This window comes from Pongo abelii, chromosome 7, assembly GCF_028885655.2.
Source record: "Pongo abelii isolate AG06213 chromosome 7, NHGRI_mPonAbe1-v2.0_pri, whole genome shotgun sequence".
Classification (NCBI taxonomy): domain Eukaryota; kingdom Metazoa; phylum Chordata; class Mammalia; order Primates; family Hominidae; genus Pongo; species Pongo abelii.
In genome coordinates, this window is record NC_071992.2 from 64773158 (window position 1) to 64800454 (window position 27297).

The 27297-nt window shown below is 38.0% G+C and overlaps 1 protein-coding gene across 1 annotated transcript in view; it reads left to right on the plus strand.

The window, feature by feature from the left end:
* SNTG1 (syntrophin gamma 1) overlaps nt 1–27297 on the plus strand; it is an 875063-nt gene that overhangs the window by 256261 nt on the left and 591505 nt on the right. The window contains exon 2 of the mRNA XM_063726650.1: nt 1048–1122. The gene's annotated coding sequence lies outside the window, so the exon portion shown is untranslated. The remainder of the gene's footprint in view (nt 1–1047; nt 1123–27297) is intronic.

A 27297-nucleotide genomic window follows, 5' to 3' on the forward strand; every position in this document is an offset into this window, starting at 1 on the left:
TGGGTCTGCCTTCCCCAGCGCACTGACTCAAATGTTAATCTCCTTTGGCAACACTCTCACAGACACACCCAGGTTCAATACTTTGCATCCTTCAATCCAATCAGGTTGACACTGAGTGTTAACCATCACACCATCCAAGAATTATTCCTATCACATCTCACAAGCTTTATTCTAGTTAAGGGTTCTCAACTTAGCTGTGCTTCAGATTTTGAGGGAGCTTCTTAAAAATGCATATTTATAGGCCTCTATATGAATCTGATTCAGATTCAGAATTGAACTCTATCTCCTCAGTTATAAATATTTTTTCAATAAGCTACAGAAGCAATGCTTATGGAGCCAGCTTCATCCCCTTGGGACTTCTGATAACCACTGCTCTATTAAATATAGGCATCTCACCTGCTTATCATGTATTAAAGTACAGTATTTTCAAAACTACAGTTGAGTTCATGAGGGGCCAAGTAACATAAACGGGATCATTAAAAACTAAATGACAAAGGTAGAAGCATCACTCTAGCCTCTAGAATTAACAATCTGTTGCTCAAGTCTTCAATTACAGTATGTTTTAAGGGGTCAGCCTGCCCCCCCCCAACATAAAACTGAGTTAATAGCTAAGTCTCATAAAAAAGTAATCACTTCTTGGCATTAAATCAATAGACTATTCCTCAAAATGAATGCTTTTAAATATTATCACTAATTTAAACTTGGAGTCTGATTCTAAATTTAGATCCAAGTGCTACCTACTGGCAAATGAAATATCCTCTGGTACTCCTTTTGAAGTCAATTTCCCCAAAGTGTGTTCTACAGAACTTAATCTTGTGGCATTAGTCATTTGGAAAATATTACCTCATTTGCTTTCTAGATAATTTACAGGGATTTGAGCTATTCCTAGAAATTGACAAGAAAGTGTGGAAAATTGTGTATGATTTGAGTGTAAATAGCAGTCTTGTCTTCCTCATGGGTAAAGTAGATACATTTCAGTATGTAGATTTCATCACTTCTATTTTTGAATGCTCATAGGACTTATTATTTTTTTATTTCTGCATCTAGCCTGCTCTCCAGAATGTTGAGATTGCCCGAGAAGTGACCCCAGCAAAAGAAAAATATTGCTCTACCTAAATTCAAGTAAGACCATTACTTTGCAATAACGTATCATGCGTAAATGTGGAAAAAATCAACTGTATTTGTCTACACTTCTAAGAGACAATTGTTTTCTTTGATACTAATCTTTTTGAAGCCTGTTTCTCTGTTCTTGAAAAATGACAAAAAAAAAAACCAAAACCTCTTGTTATGGAAGGAGTAGAAATATTCAGAACATATCTCCATGTTTAGTTATAGTTACACAGCATTTGGATGTGTCTTTCCACAATATTTATTTAAACAGCTATGTTGAATTTGTGTTGTTTCTTTAATAAGCACTGTTTGTAGGAATGAGAAAAATCATTTAGTTTTTCAAAAACACCCTTTATTAGGTGAGGGGTCTGTGTCTCCTCATGAAGATGGTAACTGGAGTTACACATTTCAGTGAGCTGCGATTTTCTGAGAAGGGCAGACACTCAACATTGGGGAGGGGGTTGCGGTGCTTGGCAGAGTGACTATGAACTGTCACGTTCTCTTTTGTTTGTTCGGAGGAAGGAGTGAATGAGGTGAAATTAGTACAATGAATCAAATTCCTTCAGGAAGGGAGTGTGAGTCAGCATGGGTGATGCAGGTGGATCAATGACCTTGTAGTAGAATAAGTGTTACTTTAGGAAGGAATCATACACTATTTGTTGGAAGGAGGTGAACCTGGCTGGAAAAGGTTAGAACTGAAATCACTAAATCTATTTTTATAATGAGCTGTCACAGTATTTTTGATAGCTTATGTCCTAACAGTCCAAGGACTTGTAGTATGGCTTTAGTAAGATTCATCAAACTCACTGATATCTGTTGGGTTTCAATGAGTGCCAGTACTGAAAAGCATACTGTGTGCATATTTATGTACTTAATTATACTTAAATGTAGTATAGAAGTGGCAAGAATCTTTGAGTGTATCATGTGTTATAAAAACCATGAAACTTTATAACTTTATGTAGCCATGCAGATTGCCTGTTAAAGAGATTTCTAGGCTGGGTTTTCAAGGACTATGGCAAGTTCTGAGGCACTGAGGATTAAGCAATTAGGCCTCAAAGTTGTCCTGTTTGCTACCTATTCTGTTAGACATGGAAGCCACATTGTGCTGTTTCTTGTCATGGATGGGTTGCTAATAGATTGATTTCCCTCACCCAATCTGATCCTTAAATTATTCAAGTAGATTTTTTAAACAATTATCTTTTTAAAAAATTTTACTTTAAGTTCTGGGATACATGTGCAAAACATGCAGGTTTGTAACATAGGTATACATGTGCCATGGTGGTTTGCTGCACCTATCAACCCATCATCTAGGTTTTAAGCCCTGCATGCAGCAGGTATTTGTCCTAATGCTCTCCATCCCCTTGGCTCCAACTCCCAGCAGGCCCTGGCGTGTGATGTTCCCCTTCCTGTGTCCATGTGTTCTTGTTATTGAGCTCCCACTTACACATGAGAACATGTGGTGCTTGGTTTTCTGTTCTTGTATTAGTGTGTTGAGAATGATGGTTTCATCCACATCCCTGCAAAGACATGAACTCATTCTGTTTTTATGCCTGCATAGTATTCCATGACGTACACGTACCACATTTTCTTTATGCAGTCTACCATTGATGGATATTTGGGTTGGTTCCAAGTCTTTGCTATTGTGAATAGTGCTGCAATAGACATAGGTGGGCATGTGTCTTTATAGCAGAATGATTCGTAATCCTTTGGGTATATACCCAGTAATGGGATTGCCGGGTCAAATGGTATTTCTGGTTCTAGATCCTTGAGGAATCACCACACTATCTTCCACAATGGTTGAACTAATTTACACTTCCACCAACAGTGTAAAAGCGTTAAACAGTTATCTTTAAATTAAACAGTGCATTTTCATCATTCATGTAAACTCAGAAATTTCCAAAGCACATTTTCCCCAAAGCAAAAAGAACCGTTTCTAATGCATTATAAATGCCGTTATATACCCAATGTTTTCAAATTATTTTTCATTGCTAGACCTTTTTTAATAGTTAAATATGTACTTCAAATAAAATCTCATAGGGGAGTCCAACAGATAAAAGAGGAAAAAAGAGGCATTTTTTTATTTTTTTATTTTTATACTTTAAGTTTTAGGGTACATGTGCACAACGTGCAGGTTTGTTACATATGTATACATGTGTCAAGCTGGTGTGCTGCACCCATTAACTCGTCATTTAGCATTAGGTATATCTCCTAATGCTATCCCTCCCCCCTCCCCCCACCCCACAACAGGCCCAGTGTGTGATGTTCTCCTTCCTGTGTCCATGTGTTCTCATTGTTCAATTCCCACCTATGAGTGAGAACATGTGGTGTTTGGTTTTTTGTCCTTGTGATAGTTTGCTGAGAATGATGGTTTCCAGCTTCATCCATGTCCCTACAAAGGACATGAACTCATCATTTTTTATGGCTGCATAGTATTCCATGGTGTATATGTGCCACATTTTCTTAATCCAGTCTATCATTGTTGGACATTTGGGTTGGTTCCAAGTCTTTGCTATTGTGAATAATGCCGCAATAAACATACGTGTGCATGTGTCTTTATAGCAGCATGATTTATAATCCTTTGGGTATATACCCAGTAATGGGATGGCTGGGTCAAATGGTATTTCTAGTTCTAGATCCCTGAGGAATCACCACACCGAAGCAGCAGTGAGTGATCTAGAACTTGGCTGCTCTGTCACTGCCTTCATTTCTTCTAAATCTATTCCCATTCCCCAAACCTCCAGACTAAATGGATATTCATATTTCTTTGAGTCCTGTGATTCCTTGGTTTCTCAATCCTTAATTTGGAAGCACTTGTGGAAGAATCAACTGAAGGGCACAGAGAGCAAAGGATGGAAGCTGAAACTTCCAGAATTATTCTGGGCTAGCCATCAGTGGCCAAGCCGTTGCTGTGCAAGAGGGGGTCATTTATTCCCTTCTTAGAATTTCCCAGTGTCAGGGGCTTCTCTGCATGCTTTCATATTACCATTGTGCAAAGGTTTCAAAGTATCATGCACAGTAAATCCTGACTAAAGCCCAATAAGAGTACAGGTTATACATGAAGAAATGGAGAAAGGCAGTTGTAAGGAAAATAATGGAAATTCACTTGAGGGCAGCTATTCTCATCCTCAAGCCACCTTCTTCTGACAATCCTGAAAAGTAGTTAATATTTCGTTATTTTTTTTAAAATATGGCTGGATGCATTTCAAGCCGTCCTCTTTCTTCTTAAATATATCTCTTTGCCTCTTCATGTTTAATTAATGCTCATATTTGCCCACATTTAAAGCTAGGCTGGCTTCATATTGGAATTGAAAATAGCCCTAGGAGCATGAGGAACCCTGAGAGCCTGGGTGTCCTCAGCTGTCACAGCTGGGTACCTGCCCCTTTGTGCTCACTGCCCTCTCTGCCTGGCTAGAGGCGGCCCCAGGCTTCCTGGGCATTTTTAAATTACTGAAACAAGAGTATTATAATAAAACACTTAACATTTTAACACATAGTTTTTTTTTGCTATTGCTGCTTTTGTGTGCTTTGGGGATGTCTGAGGCCTCTGCCCTTGTACTGCAATTGGTCCTTCTGCTGTGGCCTTCCCTCTCTGTGTCACAAGTTGCTGCTGCTGACAGGACTCAACTTCTATTGGCCCATGTGCCACCAGAATCATTGTTCAAGTTCCCAGTACTCTCAGACAGATTTGTGATTGAAGAATCATTGGCTTCACTTGGAAATCATCTCTATTTCTAGTGTTGTCTGTCACAGATAAAATGACAAATTGATCAAATGCAAGCAAGCTTAGCATTCAGCCCAGTACTGACTTCATATCCTGGGCAACTTTCTGAATTCATTCTGACTGGGACTCACTGCCCATTTCTCTTGTTTCCTGGATCTGACTGCAAAAGCTTCATGTAGGGAAGGCAGGTAAAGTCCTCAGCTAGGGCACTAATAGCAGTGAGGTTCCCCTAGACTGGAAAAAAAAGAGTGACTTGCATTTGTTTGCTTGTTTTATGTTTCCAGGAAAGTTATATGAGAGGAAAGAAACTGTAGTTTCTCCTTGTGATCTCAGGATTAACTGGTGTACCACAATGTATAAGGTCCAAATGAACGTTTCAGAAAAATTGATCAACTGAAGGGAACATTTCTGTAGCTCCATTTTGTTCATTTCAAAGACTCTCTTAGTTGAGAAAAGTCTAGCTACACTTAAAAATAGTCCCTTTTATTGTTCGTATTGTCTACCCTAGTAGGTATGAAGGGACTTCTGGAAGTTCTCAAGTTCTTGGTATTGCTTTCCCTCATGGGCAGATTAATCTAGGCTGCTTTAGTCTTGTTGATTCCATCTCCCCCTGTTCAGTCAAGAGAAGGTGGGACTGTGCTGTGCAGGTAAAGGCCATTGGCAGCCTCTCAAGACTAAAAGTGTGGGCCTGTATTTGTGTTTGTCTGTGAAGTAGAGTCACAAGAAAATCTTTAGGTCACCATCAGACAACTTTGGTAATACAGGGAAAAGCAAAAAAGTCTCAAAAATTATTCTCATAAATCTTGTTGTGTTAAATGCTGCTTATAGTATCAAAGCTGCAGAACAGAATTACAGAAGCTCTGGAGCATGGCAGCTGAAATGGTGGAGAGAGATAGTGTCTCCTGAGAGTGTGGGGCCCTCTTGTTCATATGACTTTCCACATCTGCTCAGTCCTGCCTTCTTTCCAAATTTCAGGGGTCTCCCTTGCCTTCAGGCTGGAATACACCTAGTGATGGCTCTCACTACCCCATGGTTACCATGTGTCAGCTGCAGTCAGTGCCTCATTCCCGAACATCCCTGCTTGCCTCCCTCTGTCCTGGATGCAAAAGCCAATCTTCACTTCAACCTCAACTATTCCCACGGAGGAGGAGTCACAGCTGTACAGTGTCTGCTCCAACCCCACGGGACACACAGAGACCCTGCTTTGCTCAGAGAGGCTGGTTACAGCCAGCAAAAAGCACAGAGGCAAATGTTAGGAGGAGAACGTTGACAAGTAAACAGGAGTGGGCTGGCTTCATGGAAACAAAGACTTACTTAGCCTTATAAGTCCCCTGCATACACAGCCCCACACTTAGTTGAATGCTCTGACCTCTTTAACACTTGTTTGTTTTAATTTGCCTACATTCATATGAGTGCTTCATGTTGCAGTGCTCTATGGGTCTTGATAAATGCATATCGTGGAACCATCATTACAGTGTCACACAGAGGAGTTTCACCACCCAAAAATATTCCCTATGCTTCTCTTATTTAACTCTCGTCATTCCTGAACCCTTGGAAACCACTGATCTTTTCACTGTCTCTACCGTTTTGTCTTTTACCGTTTTTGTAGGATTCTAGTGTAGGAATCCTACAGTAGATAGCCTTTCAGAATGGCTTCCTTCACTTAACAAAATGCATTTTAGAATCATCTATGTCTCTTGGAGGTTTGATAGCTGATTTTTTTCCCAAAAATATGGCATTCTGTGGTATACTCCGATTTATTTATTCATTCATCTTCTGAAGGCAGTTACAAATACAGCTGCAATAAAAATATTCAGACCTTACATAAGCTTTCAAATCAATTGGTAATGCTTAGTAGCATAACTGCTGCATCAAGTGGTAAGCTCTGTAAGGAATTGCAAAGCTGTTTTCCAATGTGGCAGAATCATTTGGCATTCTCTTTTTTGCCACTGCTGTCTTCTCCTTCCTCTACCTCTTCCTCTTTCCGTTCCTCTTTTTCTTCTTCTGGTCTCTTCCTCCTCTCTTTTTTTTTTTTTCTGTTGCTTTCTGACTCTCTCTCCACACACATGCACACACACACACACACACACACACACACACACAGAGGGATAGTTTAGGAAATTGTTGGAGGTTATCTAACACATTAGTTTTGAAATTAACAAATTGGGAAAGGCCATTATAGACAATACTAATTAATACAAATGAATTATAAATAGAAGATACAATATGAAGCCTCTTCCTCAGGTCCCAGTATTAATTAGTCAATATCTTCCTCTATTTATCTGCAAAATTCAAACCTATAGTTGTCCATTTCTTTCTTCTTGAACTTCCAGGTGTCCATGAATTCTATAACCATCAGCTCTATTAGCCTTCTTATGCATGTTCTGTTCATTATTTTTGTTCTTTATCATATCGAGATATATATTTGCCTCATCCTATAATCTCACCTTTCTCCCTGATGTTATCTCTGTGTGACACTCTGCCAAAAAGACACACTTTCCCTTACTAAAATGTTTTCTATTTTGATGTAATCACACTTGCTTATTTTTACTTTTGCTGCCTGAGCTTTCAATGTCATATTCAAAATAATTATTGCTAAGACCAATATCAAGAAGGTTTTCCCCATGTTTTCTTCTACGAATTTTACTGCTTCAGATCTCATGTTGAAATCATCAATTTATTTTGAGTTGATTTTTTGTGTTGTATAACAGTCCAGTTTCATTCTTTTGAGTACTGATTTCCAGTTATCCTAATGCCATTGTATCTTCTTGGTGGCCTTACCAAAATTAGTTGGCCATGTATGCTTGGGTTGATTTTTGGGCTGTCTACTCTGTTCCATTGGTCTATGTGTCTGTTTTTATGCCAGTACCATATAGTTCTTATTATTGTAGCTTTGTCACGTAATTTGAAATCAGGAAATGTGATACCCTAAACTTTCTTTTCAGCTTTCAAGATCTCATTGGTTATTTGAGTCTTTCATGGTTCCATATAACTTTAGAATGTTTTTCTGTTCCTGTGAAAATGCCATTGAAATTTTGACTGAGATTGCATTCAATCTGTATGTGGCTTTAGGCAGTATTTGACATTTTAAAAATATTTAAACTTTCAATCCATAAACATTAGTTATTAAACTAAAAATCATTTGCACGGAAAAGGAAATAACCAACACAATAAAAAGGTAATCTATGGACTTGGAGAGAATATTTGCAAGCTATATATCTGATAAGAAGTTAATATGCAAAATACATAAGGAGTTCCCACAACTTGAAAGGAAAAAAGTAATCTAATTAAAAATGGGCAAAATATATGAATAGACGTTTTTCCAAGAAAGACATACAAATAGCCATACATATACAAAGGCATTCAACATCACTAATTATCAGGAAAATGCAAATCAAAATCACAGTAAGATATCACTTTACATCTGTTAAGATGGCTATAATAAAAATGACAAGAGATAAGAGGTGTCAGCAAGGGTGTGGAGGGAAGGAAACCCTTGTGCACTGCTGCTGAGAATGTAAATGGGAACAGCTATTGTGAAAAACTGCATGGAGTTTTCTCAAAAAATTAAAAATAGAATTACTGTATGATCCAGCTATCCTACTGCTGGTTATATACCCAAAGAAGGTGAAATCAGCATCTGGTAGAAATATCTGCATTTGTCTTTTCATTGTAGCATTTTTCACAATAGCCAAGATATTAAAACAACCGTAACTGTTCATACATAGATGAATGGATAAATAAATTATGGTAATGTACATAATATAATGCAATTCAGTCTTAAAAAAGGACATACTGGCATTTGCAACAACATTGTTGAGGCTGGAGGATATTACACTAAGTGAAATAAGCCGTAAACAGTAAGACAGATACTGTATTATCTCACTTATATATGGAATCTTAGGTCAAATACATACAAACACAGAGTGGAATGGTAGTTACTTGGGAGGAGAGGGTGTGGAAATAAAGAGATGGGAATCAAAGAGTACAAACTTGAAGTTATGTAGGATGAATTAGTCTAGAGATCTATGGTACAGCATAGATCTAGTTCATAATACTGTTCTGTATACTGGAAATTTCTGAAGAGAGTAGACTGTAGGTGTGCTTACCATACATACACAAAAGAAAGTAATAAAAAGTCTTGGAACTAGATAGAAGTAATATTTGCACAATGTTGTGAATTTACTAAATGCCACTGAGTTATATACTTTAATCAATTTTATTCTATGTGAATTTTACCTCAATGAAAAGAAATGCAAGAAAATGGGAGAAAACAGACTTCCTATTATATAAAACCCAAACATAAATCCCACCACCCAAACACATTTTTTTAGGTGGCCCATCTTAATTATTCCTTTTCTATGTTGCTATATAGTAGCATTTTAGATTATTTTTGTTTGTGTTTCCCACCAGATTGTGAAGTCTTTTTTTTTTTTTTTTTTTTGAAACAGTTTTGCTCTTGTTGTCCAAGCTGGAGTGCAATGGCACAAGCTCGGCTCACTGCAAACTCCACCTCCCAGATTCAAGCTATTCTCCTGCCTCAGCCTCCTGAGTAGCTGGGATAACAGATGCACATCACCATGCCTGGCTAAATTTTTTTGTATTTTTAGCAGAGATGGGGTTTCACCATGTTGGCCAGTCTGGTCTCGAACTCCTGGCCTCAGGTGATCTGCCTGTTTCAGCCTCCCAAAGTGCTAGGATTACAGGCATGAGCCACTGCGCCCAGCCTGTAAACTCTTGAAGAGAAGTCTTGCATTACTCCATTGCCAAGAGTACTTCTCCCTCCTAGTCACTTCACGCAGCCCTGTCTGAACTGTGCTCTCCAGGCTAGCATTGTTGGTGGTGATTGCTCTGGACCTCACTTTTAGTTAACTTAATCTGACTCATGTCCTATGCTTTTACACATGCCCCATCCTTAAAACTCATTTCTTTGTACCTTGTGTGCCTCAAATCCTGCATCTGGATATTTGGACTTGATCTTTGTTTTTATTTTCCTAATGGAGTTTATCATAAACTTGACTGTAGTTTTATTAATTGCTTTAATATAATTTCAGGCTTCTTGCCTTTCCAAAAACTAATTCTCCAAAAATAACCATTTGGCTAGCACGTGCATCAGTCCTACCTCCATGAATAGGTGGGGAAGGGCAGTCAGCAGAGTTTTTCAGGTGCTATTTCTGGGCTATACATTCTCGTTTTATAAATTTAATTGGGTTTAACTGGTACTTACAATATTTATGTTTTTAACAAGTTATTTTGAGTATTTAAGGAAGAAAATAACACTAGTATAATGGATAATGTGATAATGTTTAAGGGATTTCATTTTTATTTTTAACTGTAATTGCTAGTATGCATAGAAAAATGATGAGTAAATGAAGCAAAATTTAATCTGTTACATTTCTCAGTGATGGATAGTAATGTACAAAGTTATATGCTTTTGAACTGTGATATTATCTTTTATTCTTTAAAAAGTTCAATTTGGGCTTTGCTACATATTATTTCTTAAAATGTAGAAAAAATAAGAAGGAAAGCTATTGATTTTCCTCCAATATGAAAGAAAATCAATAGTGCAAGAAGGGCCAATTGACCAAGCGAAGAAACAGTTCCCTTGAAATAAATGTCATGACAGAATACAATAATTTTTATGCTATTTAAAAACCAAGCCAGATTTTCAAAATTATTCTACACTTGTGTGTTACAGTATGTAATGTATGAACTCAATGGAGCAAGTGGTGATATCATATTAAGAATATAATATTATTTTCTAAAGCAAGATCAATATGAAGATCTATTTTAGAATAGTGTCATTTGCAGCATGAGCACCCCAGTCTAAATGCCTATGGGTTGAAGAGGCCAAGAATAACGCATATATAATAATAACACCAGTCAAGTTTATGCCTTTTTAAAAATAAGAATGCACCATTTAGCTTTGATATAGATATGGTAGGTTCTTTTATTGCCAATTGCACTTCTCCAAAGTTAGATGGTGAGATAATGGCAGATCAACAACTGTCTCTTCAGGTTTTTGTCAACTAATCCAAAAATTTTTTATGACATGACATTAAACCATTTTTATATTGCAGGGTATAAACGCTATAAGAAATAAATAGTTGAGTAACATGTAATTAATAAGCTGAAAGAGATAAATATGTACAAGATGCATGTTACTAAATAAAATATATTTTATGTTTATGAGTACAAATATCCCAATATATTAGTTATAAAAGTAGCCCTATTTGTAACAGGAAGCATTTTTTCAAGAAAAAAATGTGCTTTGGCACGTGCGTGTCTGTGTGTGTGCGTGTGTGTGTACACCAGACATCTCTTAAAAGCTACTTCAGATTCTCTTAATTTCATCTTTTTTGGTCACTTCTTCCAGCTTCAGCCACTACTGCAGTGGTCAAGTTTCTGGAGTTTGAAAAAAATTTATGCAAGCACAAGTGACCAGCTCTTCATCTTAAACCTGCATCCCATATCACTCCTCTTTTTTCTTCTGCCTGGAAATTTCCTATTGAGATAAGGCACCAACAAATGCTATGGAATTAATTGTCCATGAGGCAAATCTCTGACAACCTGGAGACTAGAGCCAATAGATGTATTATTCTCCCCTTTATCCTCAAAGACACCATCCCAAGATGATGTCACTGATGCCTCATACCAAGTGGTGGCCAACTTTACATTACATCCTCTCACAGTTTGCCCCAACCGACTGTAATGCCTAATCTGACCCGTTCTGTCACCTTGCTCCTCCTTGCTTTTCCTGATCTCCACTTGCTTATAAACCGCTGCTCCTTTGCTAGGCATTTCATCAGATTGCATTGCTTGTTTGCATACTGATGACATCAACCTGGTCACTCTTGCTCATTTACTCAAGGTTTTAGTGTTTGACAAACAGTGTTTCTCTGCGCTATTTCTGTAAGTCTTACGCTTCCGCATTCACACAGAAGTTTAATTCCACACCCTGGCTTTCAGTGCTATGCTGCTTCCCTCTCAGCTATTTGTGCATTTGTCTACAGGTGCCCATTCCCTAAACTGTATGATTGCCTATGACTGTACCATCTCCAGAGTCTCCGTTTTATAACTCTATATCCCATTTTTTCAGCCCACTTACCTTAGTTATGCTATTCCAGACTAAGCTGAAGACTTCCAGTCCTCAACCCTTTACCTTCAAGTGCCCATAGCACGTTATGCCTTCATTCCATCCTTATACTACTTAGATTCAATGATACATCAGTATAATCACTATTTACATACCTTCCCAGCGTTTTTGCCTTTCTCTCCTTCCTACAGCACATCTGGAAAAATCTTAACCATAATTAAACTAAATTTCTATCTGCTTCCCCAAGTAGCAAAATATGACTCAAAGAAAACATACAACTATGTTGATGAGTCCGCCTTCAACTTGTGACCCCCAAATCTCAGCCCAGTCATGACTCTTACTTATGAGTCATCATTTGTCTGAATTTGCTATTTATATCTATTTTCTCTCCAAACTTTCAGCAAATGTCCTTTATCGCTGTATTTAATAAACTTGCCTTAACTTTACTACTATAGCAGCATTAAGAAAAAAATTACTTATCTATTAAGAAAATCCACCAAACTAGCTGCATTTATTCCCGTATCCCTTCTTACTATGAAGGAAATGTATATGCTCCCATCTTAGCCAAAAATCCTTCACTTTTACATTGGATTCCATTTTTTTTCCACCCGCTTAAGGACTCTGCTCCTGAAATTGTATCTTACTTATTCAAGTATCAACAGTTTGTCTCTCTCTGCTCTATTTCCATTAGAATACAAATATGGTTACATTTTTTTTGCTTTTTTTTTTTTTTTTTTTGAGATGGAGTCTTGCTGTGTCACCCAGGCTGGACTGCAGTGGTGTGATCTCGGCTCACTGCAACCTCCGCTGCCCAGATTCAAGCAATTCTCCTGCCTCAGCCTCCTGAATAGCTGGGATTACAGGTGCCCACCACTACGCCTGGCTAGTTTTTGTATTTTTAGTAGAGATGGGGTTTCCCCATGTTGGTCAGGCTGGTCTCCAACTCCTGACCTCATGATCTGCCCCCCTTGGCCTCCCAAAGTGCCGGGATTACAGGCGTGAGCCACCGTGCCCGGCCTACATCTTAAAATTAAAAATAAAATTCCTCCTTTAACTCCACTTATTTCAGTAGCTTCAGCCTGAAATGTCTGTTTCCTGCAATCTCAATCTCTTCTAAGTGGTTGTAATTATGGCATGTTTTCAAATCTTCACATTTTAGTCACCTTTGAAACTATTACAAATAGGTTTTTTTTTTAAATTTTTTTTTCTTTTATTATTATTATTATTATTATTATACTTTAGGTTTTATGGTACATGTGCGCAATGTGCAGGTAAGTTACATATGTATACATGTGCCATGCTGGTGCGCTGCACCCACCAACTCGTCATCTAGCATTAGGTATATCTCTCAATGCTATCCCTCCCCCCTCCCCCCACTCCACAACAGTCCCCGAAGTGTGATGTTCCCCTTCCTGTGTCCATGTGTTCCCATTGTTCAATTCCCACCTATGAGTGAGAATATGCAGTGTTTGGTTTTTTGTTCTTGCGATAGTTGACTGAGAATGATGATTTCCAATTTCATCCATGTCCCTACAAAGGACATGAACTCATCATTTTTTATGGCTGCATAGTATTCCATGGTGTATATGTGCCACATTTTCTTAATCCAGTCTATCATTGTTGGAACTCAGCATTCCACTGAAACCATTCTTATCAAATGAGCCAAGGGAAATTTAATATGTGTCCCAGTGAGTTTACTCCTGACTTGAAATGTCTCCATCATTCAGATTCCTTTTTAATGGTTAAAAAATATATATTAGTGCCCCAAATGTAAAAACATAAGGATTGGTATATTTTTGAGGAAAAAAATTAAAATGTTCCTAGTTCAGTATTGAATATCCTTTTTGTGGTATTTAAGTATTATTGACTTTGTAAACGACAATTATTTATTACTGTGAAGATTCTCAATATTTTTATAATATACAATTATGATTGTTCTTTTTTAACAAAACAAAGAAAAATTTGAGATTCTTCTTATTCAAGGTTACACTTTCTGACATTGATTCCTCTGAAGATGACAAATGTCTTCATAAGGTAACAGTGTTTTATAATATGCTTAGAAAATAGAATCAGGTTGATATGGTTTGTGTCTGTGTCCCCACCCAAATCTCACCTTGAATTGTAGTAATCCCCACAAGTCAAGGGCAGGACCAAGTGAAGATAATAGAATCAAGGGGGCAGTTTCCCCATTCTGTTCCCATGATAATGACTGAGTCTCTTGAGATCTGATGGTTTTATAAGCATCTGACATAATCCTTGCTGGCACTCATTCTCTCTCCTGCTGCCCTGTGAAGAGGTGCCTTCTGCCATGATTGTAAGTTTCCTGAGGCTTCCCCAGCCATGTGGAACTGTGAGTCAATTAAACCTTTTTTCTTTGTAAATTATCCAGTCTCAGGCAGTTATTTACAGCAGTGAGCGTGAGAATGGACTAGTACACATGTTGTGTTAAAAGTTGTCTAAAGAAATACTGCTTAGGTCAAAACCTGATGCTACCATTTACTAGTTGTGACTCATTTGACAGTTTCTTAAACTTTCTGAGTAAGTTCCCACATAGACCATACTGCTATGTTAAGCATAAATGTATATGTGAAAAGTGCTTAAGGTTATATTTATCAGACAATATAAGCAAATAATATAAGTTAATTGGTTAACAAAAATCACTCCTTTTTTTTTTACTTTAAAGTTCACTAATAATTGTGGAAAATATTCTTTTTCCTTTTTCCTCATCAAACTTTTATCTATTAATTTATATTTCTACGAATTCATGGTTTTCTATATTATACAATGGAAGATAATATAGCACTATTGTTTTTTTATTTTATTTATTTATTTTTTTATTTTACTTTAACTTCCAAGATACATGTGCAGAAAGTGCAGGTTTGTTACATAGGTCTACATGTGCCATGGTGGTTTGTTTGCTGCACCTATCAACCTGTCATCTAGGTTTTCAGCCCTGCATTCATTAAGTATTTGCCCTAATGCTCTCCCTACGCTAGACTCCCACCCCCTGACAGGTCTGTGTGTGTTGTTCCTCTCCCTGCATCCATGTGTTCTCATTGTTGAACTTCCACTTAGGAGTGAGAACATGCAGTGTTTGGCTTTCTGTTCCTGTGTTAGTTTGCTGAGGATGATGGCTGCCAGCTTCTTCCATGTCCCTGCAAAGGACATGATCTCATTCTTTTTTATGGCTGCATAGTATTCCATGGTGTATATGTGCTACATTTTCTTTATTCAATATATCATTGATGGGCATTTGGGTTGGTTCCATGTCTTTGCTATTGTAAATAGTGCTGCAATAAATACATGTGTGCATGTATCTTTATAGTAGAATGATTTATATTCCTTTGGGTATATACTCAATAATGGGATTTCCTATGGTCAAAGGGTATTTCTTGTTCCAGAAATCATCTTAATTGAAATCAATCAAAGTCCTTGAGGAATCACCACACTGTCTTCCACAATGGTTGAACTAATTTACATTCACACCAACAGTGTAAAAACGTTCCTATTTCTCCACAGCCTCGACAGCAAATATTGTTTCTTGACTTTTTAATAATTGCCATTCTGACTGGTGTGAGGTGGTATCTCATTACGGTTTTGATTTACATGTCTCTAATGATCAGTGATAATGAGCTTTTTTTCATGGGTTTGTTGGCCATATAAATGTCTTTTTTTGAGAAGTGTCTGTTCATATCCTTTTAACACTTTCTGATGGGGTTGTTTTGTTTTTGTTTTGTTTTGCTTTGTAAATTTGAGTTCCTTGTAGATTGTGGATATTAGACCTTTGTCAGACGGGTAGATTGCAAATATTTTCTCCCATTCTGTAGGTTGCCTGTTCACTCTGATGCTGGTTTCTTTTGCTGTGCAGAAGCTCTTTAGTTTAATTATATCCCATTTGTCAATTTTGGCTTTTGTTGCAATTACTTTTGGCATTTTTGTCATGAAGTCTTTGCCCATGCCTATTTCCTGAATGGTATTGCCTAGGTTTTCTTCTAGGGTTTTTTTATGGTTCGGGGTTTTACATTTAAGTCTTTAATCCATCTTGAGTTAATTTTTATATAAGGTGTAAGGAAGGGGTCCAGTTTCAGCCCAAAGTAATTTATAGATTCAATGCTATTTCCATCAAACTGCCATTGACATTCTTCACAGAATTAGAAAAAAACTATTTTAAATTTCATATGGAACCAAAAAAGAGCTCATATAGCCAAGACAATACCAAGCAAAAAGAACAAAGCTGGAGGCACCCTGCTACCTGACTTCAAAGTCTGCTACAAGGCTACAGCAATGAAAAGAGCAAGGTACTGGTACCAAAACAGACATATAGACCAATGGAACAGAACAGAGACCTCAGAAATAACACCACACATCTACAACAATCTGGTCTTTGACAAACCTGACAAAAACGAGCAATGGGGAAAGGATTCCCTATTTAAGAAATGGTGCTGGGAAAACTGACTAGCCATATGCAGAAAGCTGAAACAGGAAAATGTTATACTTACATTTTTGTTTAACTTTTACAGTATCTTTGTTAAATAGATTATATGCTTGGGCCCATTTTATAGCTTATAGAATTAAAAAAATAAGCAATATCAAACTGCACACACCCATAGATATATAAACTCAGGATGCTATTGTTTTAGAGTTTTCATGAGCATAAACCGATTGTCACATTTCTTTTGCTCTGAGATGAGGTCCATGGTCAGAAACAATGCTAAGTACAATGCCATGATATTTGAAAGGGCATTTTATTAGTTCATGGATGGTAATTTTGCAAAAGCGCTGTAATCAGGTAAAGCAAATCAATACCTGTAGTAAGTATTCCACCAAGAACAGAGCTCTGCCCTTCCATGATGGAAGTGGCCTAGTGAAAACAGCCAAGCAGCTGGCTGATCACCCAGGAAATGGTTCCATGTTAGCAGGGGCTGTATCCAAATCAGCCCAGGTGAGTGGAAGTCAGTGTTTTTCAGCACATACATATTCTCCATCACTGCCACCTTAGCCACTTTGTCACCAGCCAATACTTGGATATGATAGTAATGGCTGGTGAAAGAGCCTGGCTGACATCAACAGAACAGGCCATTCTATTTTCATCATTAAAATATTGGTCTACTGAATCCACTTGTTGACAATCATTCACAAAGAACACCAATATCTTTATATTCTATGACCATTCCGTGAGGTCTACCCACATGCTCCTTCCCTAGACTTCCTTGTCACCAATATTCCAATCATGTTTCTTCAAATAGTGAACCATACAGGCAAGCCATTGGCTGCAGCTCATGAATCATTGTAGTCTCCCGTCTTTGGCCCTCTCTCCTTCCAGGCAAAATGAACAACCAGGTGCACTCATCCACGTTCTGCCCACTGGGAGGATTTTCCTTTGCAATTGTCTTCAGGAAGACCCTGTAGGTGTGGGGCTGCAGTATTGCAGCTGCCCATCTCAGACAGTACCTGCACATCATGCAGATCCATTTGTAAACTAAACAAGAGTTTTTTCACCCTCAGATAGTCATAGGGTACTCTCGTGTGGGTTCAGGTACAGGCTGAGAGAGAAAAAGCAGTGTAGCAAGGGTAAGAGCCATGCACATTTGGGGCACCTCTTCATGTAACTTTCCTATTCCTTCAAGGTGTGCCTGAGTCCACTCTGGTAAACACCACTTCCATTTGATGATGGAGTACTGCGGTGCACACCCAACTCCCAACTGTGACTTTTGGGGGCAAACAATACACAGTTCACAATGGACTATCTATTAAGTCCCTGTAGCAGACAAAAATCTGTTTCTCAAAAGCAGAGTAGACATTCACTGAGGATAGTAAGGCCTTGATCCCAAATCCTAAAGGCCTGCACTGTGACTCACCTGTAGCAACCCTCTTTGCCACTGACATTTCAAGTTCCCTGAGGTCTACTCAATCATGAAACCCAAGAGGCAGAGCAGATTGCATAGCAGCCTGGATCTGTTCAGAGCCCTTTTGTGTTCTGGGCCTCACCCAGCATTAGCAACTTTTGAGTCACTATGTAAATGGGCCAGAGAAGCATATCCTAACGAGGTACACGCTTACTCCGTAATCCATGGAGGTCTCAGAGGAATAGCACAAAGGTGGAAAAACAACAACTTATCCTTTACCTAGACAAGGATATTTTGACAATCTCCAGGCCACTGGGCCCTGGAAACTTTGAAAGACACATAATTAAGCCATCAGAGATATTATGAATTTAAGGATGAAATTCACAGGATAGAAATACAGTACTTTTTATTGTTATCTTATATCATTGTTTATGTTTTTTCAGTAGTCTTAGATATCATAGAGCAGCGGTTCTCAAAAGTGAGTATACAATGGAATCACCTGGATATCTTGTTAAAACTCTGGTTGCTAGGCCCTAACCCCAGAGTTTCTGATTCAGTAGATGTGGGAAGGAGACTATGAATTTGCAGTTCTAAGTTCCCAGGTGCTGCTGATGTAGGGACTACACTGTGCAAACCACTAGCTGGAGAAATAAGTGGATGATTTATGCTAGAAAGCAAGTTATAAGTTGACTGTAATATGATTTGCCCCTGATAACTCTCTGTTTTGTTTCTGAATTTGTTCTGTGGGTAAAGGATTATGACTCTGTGTAAAAGGAAAGTTAATAACATTCAAACTCCAGGTACCAAGTCTGCTGTAAGACCACACAGACCTCTGTGTCAAGCCTCCTTGTGTCTAGGTGCTACACGGCATTTACACAGCAGAACAGAACATTTAATACATTTCAGAAGAGATAAACATTTTAGTATAAATATTTAATATTTTAGGCATAAAATATAGTGTTTTTCAAAAAACTATAAAAATAGAGATAGGATTTTAACTTGATTTCAGTAGCACATCTAATAATTGAACTTTTTTGCATCCCAATTCTAAATTCTAATCTAAGTTAAATTCTGATCTAAGTTAATTCTTCTCTGGAACACGTTTGAGTGAAGATTATTTTGTGAACAATGGGAAGACAATTACTTGTGTTATAGACATTCCCTATTTTCTGTTTGAATGTTGATTACTCATAAGAGTCATTTGGTGGCTTTCATTCATTTATTAATCCATTAAACAAGTATGTACTGAATACTTGCTATATACTAGGTTCTCTGCTAGGCACTGGAATTCAAAGATGAATATGGTGTAATTCAGCCTTTAAGGAGCTCACAGTCTAGTGTAACTGAGTCTTCTCAGAGGAAGGCCAGCATTCTGCTTCTGATTCTTTCTAGAACAATATTATATTTCATGGAATATGATGTTTCATGCAAAATGCAGCTGTTCACCATATTTTTACAGTTATTACCTCCCTGGATTGAGGAGAATAGTCAGAACAAAAGGTGGTAATATTTATATTTCATATTTTCTGCTTTTAAGATTATAATTCTGATTTATTTTCACTCAATGTGTCCAATTTAAGTCTATTGTTGATAACATTGATAACATCAGTAAGATTATGACTTTGCAATCAGTTTGAAATGCATAGCTCCAGTTGATTTAAAAGATTTCTCTTTGAGAAAAAAAAGTAATGAATTGGCCGTAACTAATTAGCATGCCATAAATCACACTGGTGTTCTTTTCTACTTGAAAACCTGAGAAAGGTATACTAACAGAAAATACTCTTTTTCTTTTTTTAAGGGTTTGCCAGTGCCTTTTAAAGGTAAATTGTTTCAATAAAGCTTCTTGCACGCACTTGCAGAACCTTTGAAAGCCATTTTACTACTTCCTGTAGACAAACAGCAAGATCCTCTGCACATCACAGAGGTGACATGCTTGGTCATTTGGGGGTGGATAGTGGGACTGGTTCCCTGTGAGGAAGCAGCCACCTGTTCACTCTTTCAGTAGGTGAAGCAAAACAGCCAGAGCATGAAGGAACAAGGTGGAACGACAAGACAATAAGAATAAATTGGGCTTAGATAGAATGGTGCAATTATGCTACAAACAGCTTGCCTTTCATTGCCATAAATTATGCTGGGTTATAGTATTTTCTGGATAAGCACTTTGCTATTTTTTCTTTCACTGGTCTCCTTTTTACATTTTACCATTCAGAATTCTCTATTTTCATCAGTCTTGCCACATATCATACTTACGCAGCCTTCTGAAAACTCCAGAGTTTATGAGACTTTTATGTCAAATACGTTAGGCTGGGTTTTTGTTTCTTTGGTATTTATATTATGCTGTGGTGTTTCTGGGATAAAAGCCTCTCTATCCTCACTATAAGCATTACATAGAGTCATTTGGTAATGGGAAAAAAACTAAGATTTTATTGCAACAGATTTTTTATCCTTTTTTTGGTTCATCAGAAGCAATATTGAAGGGCAAAAGGAGAAAAATGCTTGGCAAATCATTGCTAATTTTGAAATATTGGGTTATCAGCATAGGATGCTCTAATATGCCAGGTGAATCAGTAATGTTCCATTGATTCACAAGAGCACTACTGGAAATAGTTTGGCAAATCATTTGCCTCACTATCTTTGGTTAATCAGCTGTAATTTATGTTGAGAAACAATCCTCTAATACAGAATTATGAGGGGAAACTGTTCTTGTTTTTTAAAAAAATAAACTTTAAATTCTGGGATACATATGCAGAACATACATGTTTGTTACATAGGTATACATGTGCCATGCTGGTTTGCTGAACCTGCTAACCCGTCATCTAGGTTTGAAGCCCTGCATGCATTAGGTTTTTGTCCTAATGCTCTACCTCGCCTTTCTCCTCACCCCGCAACAGGCCCCGGTGTGTGTCATTCCCCTCCCTGTATCCATGCAAGGAAGGTGTTCTTGAGATGATACTGGTGATACCAATCACCATTGAATATTTGTCCTCTCTGTATATTGTCTCAGTTAGCCTATGTATGATGAGACAATTAAAGGGAGAATTTCATGGTCAGTAACTCAAAAGCAAATGTAATAAAAACAAAGATAAATAGCTGGGGCCTAATTAAACTAAAGAGCTTTTGCACAGCAAAAGAGGATTTCCAAATGTCACCATATTGTTTACACCTTTCTGTGTTTACTGGACTTCATGGAGTCAGAGAAGCCACAGAGAAGGCTTCAGTGTGGCCTGATTTATTGAGAGCCCTGGGCAGTGGGCATCCCACCCTGAGTGCAGCACAAGAAAGCCAAATCTCCAAAAAGCTTTTGTTGTTGTTTTGTTGTTTGTTTTGTTTGTCATATCTTTTTAAAAAGAACAAAACCAGAAGCAGCTTGGTATTATCAAATTCCACTGGCCTGGGATGTTGGAGTCTCTGGCTCAACAACTCATCTGCTTTTTAGGTTTGAGAAATTTACTTGCTTTCTTTGGTCCTTAGTTTTTTCATCTGTGAAATAAGGAAGTTAGGCCCATTTTGTTGTTACACTATCATGTAACATTTCCCTGATCATTACTGATGTTGAGCATTTTTTTCATATGTTTGTTGGCCATCTGTATATCTTCTTTTAAGAATTGTCTATTCATATCCTTAGCCCACATTTTGATGGGATTATTTGTTTTACTGATTTGAGTTTGTTGTAGATTGTGGATATTAGTCCTTTGTCAGATGTATAGGTTGTGATGATTTTCTCCCACTCTGTGGGTTGTCTGTTTATTCCGCTGACATTCTTTTCGCTGCATAAAAACTCTTTAGTTTAAATAGGTCCCAGCTATTTATCTTTTTCTTTTTTTATTGCATTTGCTTTCCGGTTCTTGGTCATGAAATCCTTGCCTAAGCCAATGTCTAGAAGGGTTTTTCCAATGTTATTTTCTACAATTTTTATAGTTTTAGGTCTTAGGTTTAAGTCCTTAATCCATCTTGAGTTGATTTTTGTATAAGGTGAGAGATGAGGATCCAGTTTCCTTCTCCTACATGTGGCTAGCCAATTATCCCAGCACTATTTGTTGAAAAGGATGTCCTTTCCCTGTTTTATGTTTTTGTTTGCTTTGTCGAAGATCAGTTGACTGTAAGTATTTGGGTTTATTTCTGGATTCTCTATTCTGTTTCATTGGTCTGTGTGCCTTTTTTTATACCGGTACCATGCTGTTTGGGTGACTATGGCCTTATAGTATACTTTGAAATCAGGTAGTGTGATGCCTCCAGATTTGTTCTTTTTGCTTAGTCTGCTTTGGCTGTGTGGGCTTGTTTTTCGATCCATACGAATTTTATAATTATTTTTTCTAATTCTGTGTAGAATGATGGTGGTATTTTGATGGGGATTGCATTCAATTTATAAATTACTTTCGGCAGTATGGTCATTTTCACAATATTGTTTCTACCTATCCATGAGCATGGGATGTGTTTCCATTTGTTTGTGTCATCTGCAATTTATTTCAGCAGTGTTTTGTAGTTTTCCTCGTAGAAGTCTTTGGGCTCCTTAGTTAGGTATATTCCCAAGTTGTTTTTTCGTTTTTTTGTTTGTTTGTTTGTTTTTGCAGTTATTGTAAAAAGGGTTGAGTTCTTGATTTGATTCTCCACTTGGTCATTGTTGGTATATAGAAGAGCTACTGATTTGTATACATTAATCTTGTATCTGGAAACCTTGCTGAATCCTTTTATCAGTTCTAGGAGCTTTCTGGAGGAGTCCTTAGGGTTTTCAAGGTAAAGGATCATATCATCAGAAAACAGTGACAGTTTGACTTCCTCTTTGCCAATGTGGATGCCCTTTATTTCTTCCTCTTGTATGATTGCTCTGGCTAGGACTTCTAGTACTTTGTTGAAGAAGAGTAGTGAGACAGTGCATCCTTGTCTTGTTCCAGTTCTCAGAGGGAATGCTTTCAACATTTCCCCGTTCAGTATTATGTTGGCTGTGGGTTTGTCCTAGATGACTTTCATTACCTTAAGGTATGTCCCTTGTATGCTGATTTTGCTGAGAGTTTTAATCATAAAGAGATGCTGGATTTTGTCAAATGCTTTTTCTGCATCTATTGAGATGATCATTTGATTTTTGTTTTTAATTCTGTTTTTGTCGTGTACCACATTTATTGACTTGTATATATTAAACCATCCCTGCATCTCTGGTATGAAAGCCACTTGATCATAGTGGATCATCTTTTTGATATGTTGTTGGATTCGGTTAGCTAGTATTTTGTTTAGGATACTGGCAACTATGTTCATCAAGGATATCAATCTACAGTTTTCTTTTCGGTTATGTCCTTTCCTGGTTTTGGTATTAGGGTGATGCTGACTCCATAAATTGAATTAGGGAGGTTTCCTTCTTCTTCTATCTTATGGAACAGCATTCAAAAATATTGGTACCAATTCTTATTTGAATGTCTGGTAGAATTCTGCTGTGAATCCATCTGGTCCTGGACATGTTTTGTTGGTAATTTTTAAATTAGCATTTCAATCTCCCTGCTTGATATTGTTCTGTTCAGGATATCTAATTCTTCCTGATTTAAGCTAGGAGGGTGTATTTTTCTGGGAATTACTCATCCCTTCTAGGTTTTCTAGTTTATGTGTGTATAGGTGTTCATAGTAGCCTTGAATGATCTTTTGCATTCCAGTGGTGTCAGTTGTAATATCTCCTGTTTCATTTCTCAGTGAGGTTATTTGGATTTTCTTTCTTCTTTTCTTGGTTAATCTTGCTAATGGTCTATTAATTTTATTTATCTTTTCAAAGAACTAGCTTTTTGTTTCATTTATTTTTTGCACTTTTTTCGTTTCAATTTCATTTAGTTCTGCTCTGATTTTGGTAATTTCCTTTCTTCTGCTGGGTTTGGGTTTGGATTATTCTTGTTTCTCTATTTCCTTGAGGTGTGACCTTAGAATGTCAGTTTGTGCTCTTTCATTTTTTTTGATGTAGGCACTTAGGGCTATGAACTTTCCTCTTGACACCACCTTTGCATTAGCCCAGAGATTTTGATAGTTTGTGTCATTATTGTCATTCAGTTCGAAGAATTTTTTTACTTCAATCTTGATTTTGTTTATGACCCAGAAGATGACTCTTTCTAGAAAGCATCAGCTGTAGTAGTGTACAGAGAGACAGACGGTGGGCAGGGCCCTGGAACTCACTAGATTATATGCCCTTTGTCTTCTGCTACCAGGATGGATAGGGAAGGACCATCTGGTGGGGACAGGGCTAGGCATCACTGAGCTCAGTCTCTCCTTGGGCAGTTCTTGCTGTGGCTGCTGTGGGGGATGCAAGTGAGGTTCCCATGTCACTGGAGTTGTGTACCTGGAGGATTATGGCTGCCTCTGCTGAGTGATGCAGGTCATCAGGGAAGTGGGGGAAAGCCAGCAGTCACAGGCCTCACCCAGCTCCCATGCAAAACTAAGGGCTGGTCTCACTCCCACTTTGCCCCCCACGACAGCCCCTAGTCTGTTTCCAAGCAGAGGGCATGATGGGCTTGAAAAGTTGCCCCGGGATACCTGCCTTCCAGCTGTGAAAGAAAAGGGCTTGGTTCTTCCCCCATCTGTAAAGTCTGCACACCAGATTTCCACCCTTCCCCGATTTCTGGCCAGGAGGTTTCTCGCCCCGTTCAAATTGTTACAAAATTCAGCTAGAGATTTCCTTCTCCCTGTGGAGTTATACCTCCTGCTCCTCTGGTCACCCTCCCAATGCATCCCTGTGGTGCCAGGCAAGAATGGCCTGCTAGGGGATGCAGCAAGCTCCCAGGGCCTTTCTGCTACCCTTGTATTTCACTACCCCTGTATTTCACTTAGCTCTCTAAATTGACTCAGCTCCAGGTAAAGTCAGAAATGTCTTCCACAAACAGACCTTCAGCTTCTCCACTGGGGGAGAAGGGTCTCCCTTTCCCACTTCTGCAGTTGTATTTGGGGTGTCTTCTGGTTCCTACAGGAGCAGTTCACTTCCTTCAGAGGGTCTATGGGTCCTCTCAGGGCTGTTGGTTTGTTCTTGCAGTCGATCTGGAGCTAAAATTCACAATGCAAGTTTCCGCAAGCTGCTCTGTCTGGAACTGCAATCTAGTCCTGCCTCCGGTCCTCCATGATGATGATTCTTGAGATGAGGTTTTAATATCAATAATTTTCATGGGGATCTTTATCCATCCAAACATATGAAAGTGGCTTAACTGGAGTAAATTTCAGGAATTACTTGGGCTTAATATAAAAACTATCCTTTTATGTAATGTCCTTAGTCTGTTTCACACTGCTGAAGTTGATGGAATTGTCCCAGGAAATCACTGTTGTATAAAGTCTAATGATGCTCTATCTGAGTTGACCAGTATCCATTAGAGTTTTTGACCTAGTGTCAAGGCAAAAGCACTTAAATAATTGTCAGAAGGCCTGGACAGAAGACTCTGATTTGCCATTTTATAGCTAGCAACTGGTATCTCATAATCCATGCAACTGTCTCAGAATTAACAAGTACATGAGATTCTTATGAAAGCCTAATGAAATGATTTGTGAAAACTGCAATGCACAATGAATAATCATGATTATTAAAGATAAATTTAGAATATTTGTAGATGCTGCCTTTAAACTCTCCTTAAGCCGTGTCTACTCTCTTTACAGCAAGTGTGGATGGTTGAAGGATCTCTCTCTCTCATTTGTTTTGGATTATTTGGATCAAAGCATTGTCTGCTTTCTTTTATAATTTCATTCTATGTAGAAGAGTACTCTTCATAGAAGAGCAAGGAGAAAAGTTGTTTGGGGCCAGACTTGGCAAGTAGATGTGAAAATTCTTGATGTTTGAAAAGTAGCATATAGGCTGGGAGTGGTGGCTCATGCTTGTAATCCCAGGACTTCAAGAAGCTGAGGCCGGTAGATCACTTGAGGTCAGGAGTTTGAGATCAGCCTGGCCAACAATCTGAAACTCCATCTCTACTAAAAATACAAAAAAAAAAAAAAAAAAAAAAAAAGACTAGTCGGGCATAGTGTTGTGCACCTGTAATCCCAGCTACTCAGGAGGCTGAGGCAGGAAAATCACTTGAACCTGGGAGGTGGAAGTTGCAGTGAGCTGAGATCATGCCACTGCACTCCAGCCTGAGTGACAGAGCCAGACTCTGTCTCAAAATAAATAAAGAAAGAAAAATTGAAAGTAACATACAGAGAGAGAAAGAGAACAGGAATTTTCTAAATAAAAGATACCACTTTGCTACTACTTGGTTTATTTTCTTGAAGAATAGGAACTGGAAGAGTACCGAAATTTAGCAAAAATATTGTTATTTATTTCTATATTTATTTTTCTTTGTGGTCTTCACTTGCAAATAGTTGAATTAATCATATTATTTGGTCTATGGAAAACATCACCACTGGCCTATGCAAGGCCTGCCTGATTACACATTTATGTGTATGTGTGAATATGTAATATGTACATAAAGATATATATATTCAGATACATTCCTGTAAGCAGTATTTCTGTTGTCTGTTTATGTACATTTTAGGATTGCATAGTTTATTGTGCTCTAATGCTTTCTCATTCTATTGTACTTTTGCTCAGCATTTTTTTAAAAACTTGTCTCTGTTAATAGGTGCACCTTTTCTCTATCTTTTAATTTCTCAGTATTTTTCTCCAGATATTGACTTTGAGATTGCATCCAGGGCCTTGTCATCACAGGATAACACCAGGATGAATATCCTTGCATACTTTCCCTTGTTTGAGAATATCTTTGGAATATTTATCTGTGATCCGACTTTCTAAGATTTGCACATGCTCAAATTTTGTATTGCCAGATTACTGTTCAGAGTGGCAAGCTACATATCACTAAAAATAAGGATATTCTACTTTATCATTTTACCTTCCACATTGAGGTTTCTGATGCATCTCCTTTCAAACTTGGAACATGGTGTTATGCAGGGACACAGTTTTATCATTTTTCCCTAGTAGTAAAACATGTCCTAGTACCATCTTCTAAACAATCTATTTTTCCCGTTGGTTTTACTGGCATATTTATTATATTTTCTTTTTTTATTTTAAAAATTATCAGTCTTTATTCTCATATGCAGTTCAAACAATACAATTTAACAATTCTAAGACATTATTTTCAATTGTCACTTATAAATTGACCATTCTTAAATCTCTCTCTTGTGTTCTGTTGGTGTCCACTTCCCTACCAGTGTCATCATATTTATTTCCGTACTTTGCAGTTTATCTGCACATTTGTCTTCTTTTCAGAATGAGCCCCATATCAGATAGCACCCTGTGCCCAGAGCGCAGGTGAAGTCTCCCATTTGCCGCCCTCAGCAGGTGCATCCCAGGCCAGTGACTTGACTTTAGACTCAGAAAAAAACAGCATCTGATTGGGAGGGATCCAGCTGGGAGAAAGTGGTCTCCCGGTTGAATCCGCCGGCTCTGAAGGTGGCAGTGGGGAGAAGGGAAATAAATGCCCTTTGGCGACTCGTCCTGCTAATAGCTGTTTTTCCTTCCCTGGTTTTATCATGCCACACCATCAGTTTGAGCTGCTGATTATTTCTCTGGAAATAGGATA